The sequence below is a fragment of the Falco peregrinus genome, chromosome 3 (assembly GCF_023634155.1).
Source record: "Falco peregrinus isolate bFalPer1 chromosome 3, bFalPer1.pri, whole genome shotgun sequence".
Taxonomy (NCBI): Eukaryota; Metazoa; Chordata; class Aves; order Falconiformes; family Falconidae; genus Falco; species Falco peregrinus.
In genome coordinates this window covers 65,257,229-65,263,228 of record NC_073723.1, presented here as the reverse complement: position 1 = coordinate 65,263,228, position 6,000 = coordinate 65,257,229, and the positions used below count along the sequence as shown (strand labels likewise).

Sequence of the window (6,000 nt, the reverse complement as noted above, 5' to 3'; positions counted from 1 at the left end):
AATACATTGACAAAATGTCATGTTTGTTGTTTTACCATTTAGGACTTCTCAGAAGTCTTCTTGGCCTGGAGCTAAAACTGATGTAGCTCCAGATTATCTCACCATAAATGTCTTCATAATAATTACAGAAATGTTACTGTAATCCATAGTTCTTGTTTATTCCCAATATATCCTTTTTTCTTTTTGAAAGCACAAGGAATGGACAAGGTATAATTGAGTTATTGTTTAAAAATTTCCAAACTGACTTAAGATAAAACTTAATTCTATGAAAAAAATATAACCTGTTGCATAATTTTTCCACAAGGTTTTGAGGGTTGTTTGCTTGGGGTTTTTTTATGATTATGTTCATTATATTTTTCAAACATTAGCTAGTAGACAAAAATAAACTGTTATAGACAGTTGCAAGAGTTGTAAAGAATTTATTTAATGTATCCCAAAATATGTAAAGACAGAAGCCGCTATCTTCGGCATGTGTTGGGTTTTTTTTTCCCCCTCAGTATGAAGATTTTATGATTCTTAAAACTAAATTGGGGGCAGGGGGAAGGCTGGAGGGCAAAACCAAGACTGTAGAAACTCTCTTCTTTGACTAACTTTTGTAACTACTCTAAATTGATCACTTGTTTTCCTGACTAATCTCTAAACAGAGGGCATATCCCTTTCACTTGCAAAATACTCTCTCACAAAATGAATTACCTTCCCACCACCTTGGTTACTTGCCAGGGAGTACTTTATTTTTCCACTAGGAAAAAGAAAATCAGCTTGTATTTTGCTTGCTGGAGCCTCCCGCATTTTAATTCTGAACTCTGAATGAACATCAGAGAGGCCTTATGATGTTTTGCACAAAAGTGCCTGTGTTCATAGTTTTACTCAGGGCACCCAAAATAGCATGCAATAAGCAGTGTCATACTGTGAGTTTTCAAAACTAAAAGCAGAAGTGACTTACACTGGCAGGAAGCTGTAACTCCTAAAGCTTTCGGAGGTTCTGTGAAGTACAAAAAAACTGCTTACTTCTTTGCATCAGATGTTTAATTCAACTTTTACGATACCTATTTCTTGAAACCTTGAAGGCCCTGAGGTTACACAGGTAAGATCTCTATCTTTCTTTTTTGCCACCTTCAAAAATAAAATTTAAAACATTTAGCTGGGTGTTTCCAGTGCAAAAACCACAACAGGCAAAGAAAAACCCCAGCCACTCAAAATCTCTAAAAGAAGAAACGTGCCTTTGTTGTTTCCTCTGAGTCCAATGACTAACTTTTACAGCTGTAGAAATTCAACTTTCTAAGTTGGATTTACCATACTTACTATGTCTGTTTTGTGTTCAACTTGCACATTAAAATATTCATGCTGATTATGAATCTGTTTTTGCAAGACCCCCACCTCTGACAGATTGCTTGCGATTGCTTCATCTACACTCATGCAAGTAATTGTCATTAAAATGTGCTTTCAAGTCTTTGAGAGAAATGTCAAGAAGACTGAAAAGTCTCTTTTTTTTTTTTACAGGAACACTTAGAAATACTTCTTGTATTTCTCCATTCTACCGTAGCAATAATACTCTCTTAAAAAAACCCACCTTTTCTTAACTTTACATTCACATTTCTATGGCCATTTATCTTGATAAACCCACACCTAGCAACTGAAAATCTTTCAGATGACAAAAAAGGAATGCTTCTACTTTTATTGGATCTCAGATGTGAAATGGTGATTTGTTAATAAATAAGATATTCATAGAGCAATGCAGTATATATGCTATCAAAATATTTGTATTTCATGTTTCTTTCACAAATCTTCTATTAGAATTGTATAGCTACGATTTATTTTTCATGTTCTAACTCCCCAATTACACTACAGTCCAGAAACATCCAGTAGAATACAGCGCAGAGATATTTAGTAGCTCTTGATTAGTTATTCAAATGCTGAATGTCTGTCAGCTTGTCCATTTCTAGAAATCATTTTGGTATGAAACTGGTAGGAATTTCATGGCTTTTGGATTATGTCATTATTTTTTAATAGACTGTAATTTAGAATTGGTTGTGGTTGAAAAAGCACTCCAGATAAACCGCTTTTAATTTATACAAAATATATTTGTGGTGAGGTGCAAAAACTGATCTGTGGACTCAGTTATAGGAGTCACAATGATACATTTTGATGTTCAACATTTTCCTGTTAGAAGTGTTGAACTAAGCACTCACATAAAGTAAATATAGGGCTGTGTCTGGAGTTCAGAATTTCTACACTTTTAAACTGAAAAATGCATTGGTGTAAGAGCTAGCAGACAATGAAAATCCATACTTGGAATTATTTTTTAGGTAAAGGAGGGAGGAAGAAAGAGGGACTTGACCACAAAATAAGAAAAGTGGCTTAAAACCAAAGAACAAAACTACAAGTCTACTATGGAAAGCCATGCATTTTTAGAACAAAACTTAAATATTTTAACGTAGTATTAGGTAATTTATAAAAAATACACATTTTGCATCCAGAACTGCTAAAATATAGACTATTTTCAAAATTAACTCAACATGTTGCCTCCCTGTTTCAGAATGATTTACAATTACCAACAAAAAGTAAATATCAGAAATAATCAACACATTTTGATACTGAAATCAGGAAGCAGTATGTGATATGCTATACAGGCAGATTTTATTGATGCCATGGTTCAAGCTACCTGCTCCTTTTCGTCATTGCCCTTTGTTTTATTTGCTTTGATACTTCATAAGTGCTTGGGTTGAAATTTCCATTGTGTAATCTTTGCATCATGTTTACTATAAATATACTTGGAAACTCCTTATTTGGCTTAATCAGAAAGATTTGGCTATTTCTTAAATCAGTTTAATTTAAAAAAGGTAATTTTGCTAACAGACCTAACAATACAATAGATAATACTGAATTAATGTATTAGTTCTTTTGTAGGTGAAAACCCTTATTCTCATTCTACTTTACAAGTCACCCAAAGTCTTGATTTCTAACACAGACAGTAGAAATGGGTTCCAACATGGTCCCTTAATTTTTTCTCCATTTCAACTGTCTTCCCTTTTGAGACTACATTTTGAAGGAAAAAATGTATAACAGAATGTCTTCCTTACCCATCCTTCCGATCTTCTTAACCCAGCAAAATGCTTGTTTCTTAAGATGAATTAATCGAGAGGCCCGAGTGTGTATGGTGGCCTCAGCTACCCTGAGTATTGTGGGACGTTTCATTCCAGACCCTGCTAAGTAGGCAAGGCACATATCCATTACAGAGGAAGTCAATGAGGATGGAGCAAAGTCAACAAGACCACATGGAAACATAAATGTGCTTTGGATACACAGATCCAGGTATCTTCTCCACAGCTGCATTGCCTGTAGCATTAAAGGAATTGCAATTGATATTGCTAATGAGGCTGCAACTGTCAAAAATGTTTGCAAAAGGGCATTACTCCCAGGCTTTCTATCAGGGACACAAACATAGCGAAAACCTTGTAAATGGAAGGTAATATTACATTAGAATCCCTCATTCTTAGGCCACTGACCTACCTGTTAAATCAAATTCCTATTGAGACAACAACATTATAAACATTCAAATAAACAACAACATTAAAGATATTCAACTTGAAAAAAAAAAAAAAAAGAAAAGAAAGAAATAAAACCTCGGTAAAAGCTTTGTGTCTATAAATACAGTACTGGAACTGAAAAATATGATAATACCTGAACTAAGATTACTAAGATTCTCTTAAAGGAGAACTCTAAAGTTTACATATTCTGATGCAATGTTAGATTTGTGGAAGACAAACTTTGTGGGTTACTTTGCATTAGCACTTCCCAACTCCCACCCCCCACCCACCCCAAATTTATGAGTGACAGTTGTTGAAACCTTAAAATTGCTAACTAAACATTACAGGAAGTATAAGGTGTCACTTAACATTTTCCTGGTTTACTTTTTGTATGGAATTATGACACATTGGAAGCCAAAACACATTCTAGTAAAGCAAATTGTAAACCATAAATAACAAATGAATAACAGAATTCACTGTGACTGAGCACTGTCTTTATTCTGATTCAAACATAGCCAGGATAAAATCTCTCTGCACAGTAAACTCTTTTTTAGTATTTTACAGATCTTTAAGACAGTCAGTGAAAAATAATATGGGTGAATAAAATAGCAATTAAAGTTCTTGAAGTTTTATTTTGTTTGAAAAAATCTGTTTAAGGCTGCTTTTACAACTACATTAAGCAATATTATATTTTGTTGTTATATTAATCAATATCTAAAATACCTTGCCCTCATTCTATGCATTGCATCTATTATATGCAACATAAAGGTTTGTGGCTCCTCATTATTAACATTCTGATGGTGTAGCCAAACTGATGACTTATGTTTAAATACAGAGATTACCAAAATTAAAAGGGATTTAAAGAGACAATGTTTGGAAAATGGTGAAGACACTATAGTTACACACTCCTTTCCCTGTAGGGAACCTTTTCAGAATGGTGATTATGTGGGGAACAATTTACATGGCAACATGGTAAATTTTTCCCTCCTGTGTTCATAAATTGAAGTGAGATAATGCCATCTGTCAAAACTGGCCAGAAAAAAAACCCAAAACAAAAACAAACAACAAAAAACAACCAAAAAAAAAAAAAAAAAAAAGGGATCAAAAGACTTTGCAAAGAAAACTGAAAAGACTTTGCAAAGAAAACTGTATTTATTTAGTGTCTCTTTAACAATTTTAAATTGTTAAATGACATCTCAATATCCAAACTAGAATTTGTCAGGAGGTGAAATGAGGAGCTATGTCTTATATCGCTTTGTAAACAGATTGTGGTTCACTGGATGAACCACATCAAGTGAACAGAGCTCACTTCCTAAGAGTTTTATCCATGATGGCTAAACAGAGGAGCCAAACCCCAAGGATATATGAATCTTTGTAAAATCATTAGTCTGTGATTCCTGGATGATTTGAAACACTCTGAAATTAAAAAACAAACAAACAAACAAAACCACAAACAAACAAACAAAAAACCACCACAAAACAAAAAACCACAAAAAAACCCAACTGACAACAAACTTCATAAATAAAAGCTGAGAAAATCATAACACAGCAAGATGTAAGAATTTGTATAATACAAAATACTCTAAATTATCTCCGCATATTTTTTGAAATTTATTGAAAAAAGTCGTAGAAGTACACATTACCATACACAAAACCATGCTCTGTGTTACATACTGGCATAAGGAGTATGAATGTGCAAACTGCTACAGAAGCTCCGTGGCATCTTGATGTATTTGCATGTATTTTTGAGAAGATGGACTCAGGCTATTAGTCCTAACTTTGGTTACCTTTTGATAATCCATGACATTTGAGGTGATATGAAATGGGATAATTTTTCTCCAAATGGTGCAAATTCCTCCTCTTTTTCATCCTTCAGTGAAGAACACAAAAAGACACCATTGTCTAAGGGTCCATGAGCCATGACAATGGGTCATGCTCATGACACCCTTTACAGGTGTCTCAGATTCCCATGGAGTTCGCAGAAAACTCGAGGGAAAGAATGAAGGAAGAGGAGGACATGTGCCAATACAGTGCAAACTACACCCCCTCACATCTTTGCAAACAAATTGGAAATAGTGTTAGTTTCAATTACTGCCCTGTTCATCTTCAAACAGCTGATCTCTCACTCTGCTTTTCTCCATGAGATGCAGACGGCTGTTGGAGAATATTAAGGGCATTGCTGGTGCTGCTTTTATGTATCACTGTGATATATATATAGGCTGGACCAAAATTTACCCTTGACGGTAATTTCCAGTGGTAGATGAGCTAGAATGATTTATACTACTTTATATCCCATGAGATACCCCTGGAAAATAAAAAGACGTTTCCAGACAAATTAAGATGACAACCAGACTTACAGAATGAAAATGTGGTAAGTGTATTGGTTTTCCCCTAACATCAATTTTAACATATAAATTGAATTGGTTTCAAATGCCAGATCATTAGATAGCTGGCATACACTGCTATTTTCATA

General features: G+C 34.2%; 1 protein-coding gene across 6 annotated transcripts in view; it reads left to right on the top strand.

Moving 5' to 3' along the window:
* Window positions 1-920: 920 nt before the first annotated feature.
* The window catches only part of LOC101910539 (cadherin-19), a 68,882-nt gene continuing 63,802 nt past the window's right edge, over window positions 921-6,000 (top strand). For all 6 annotated transcript variants that reach the window (XM_027789346.2, XM_027789345.2, XM_055800625.1 and 3 more), the window contains exon 1: window positions 921-1,084. The gene's annotated coding sequence lies outside the window, so the exon portion shown is untranslated. The remainder of the gene's footprint in view (window positions 1,085-6,000) is intronic.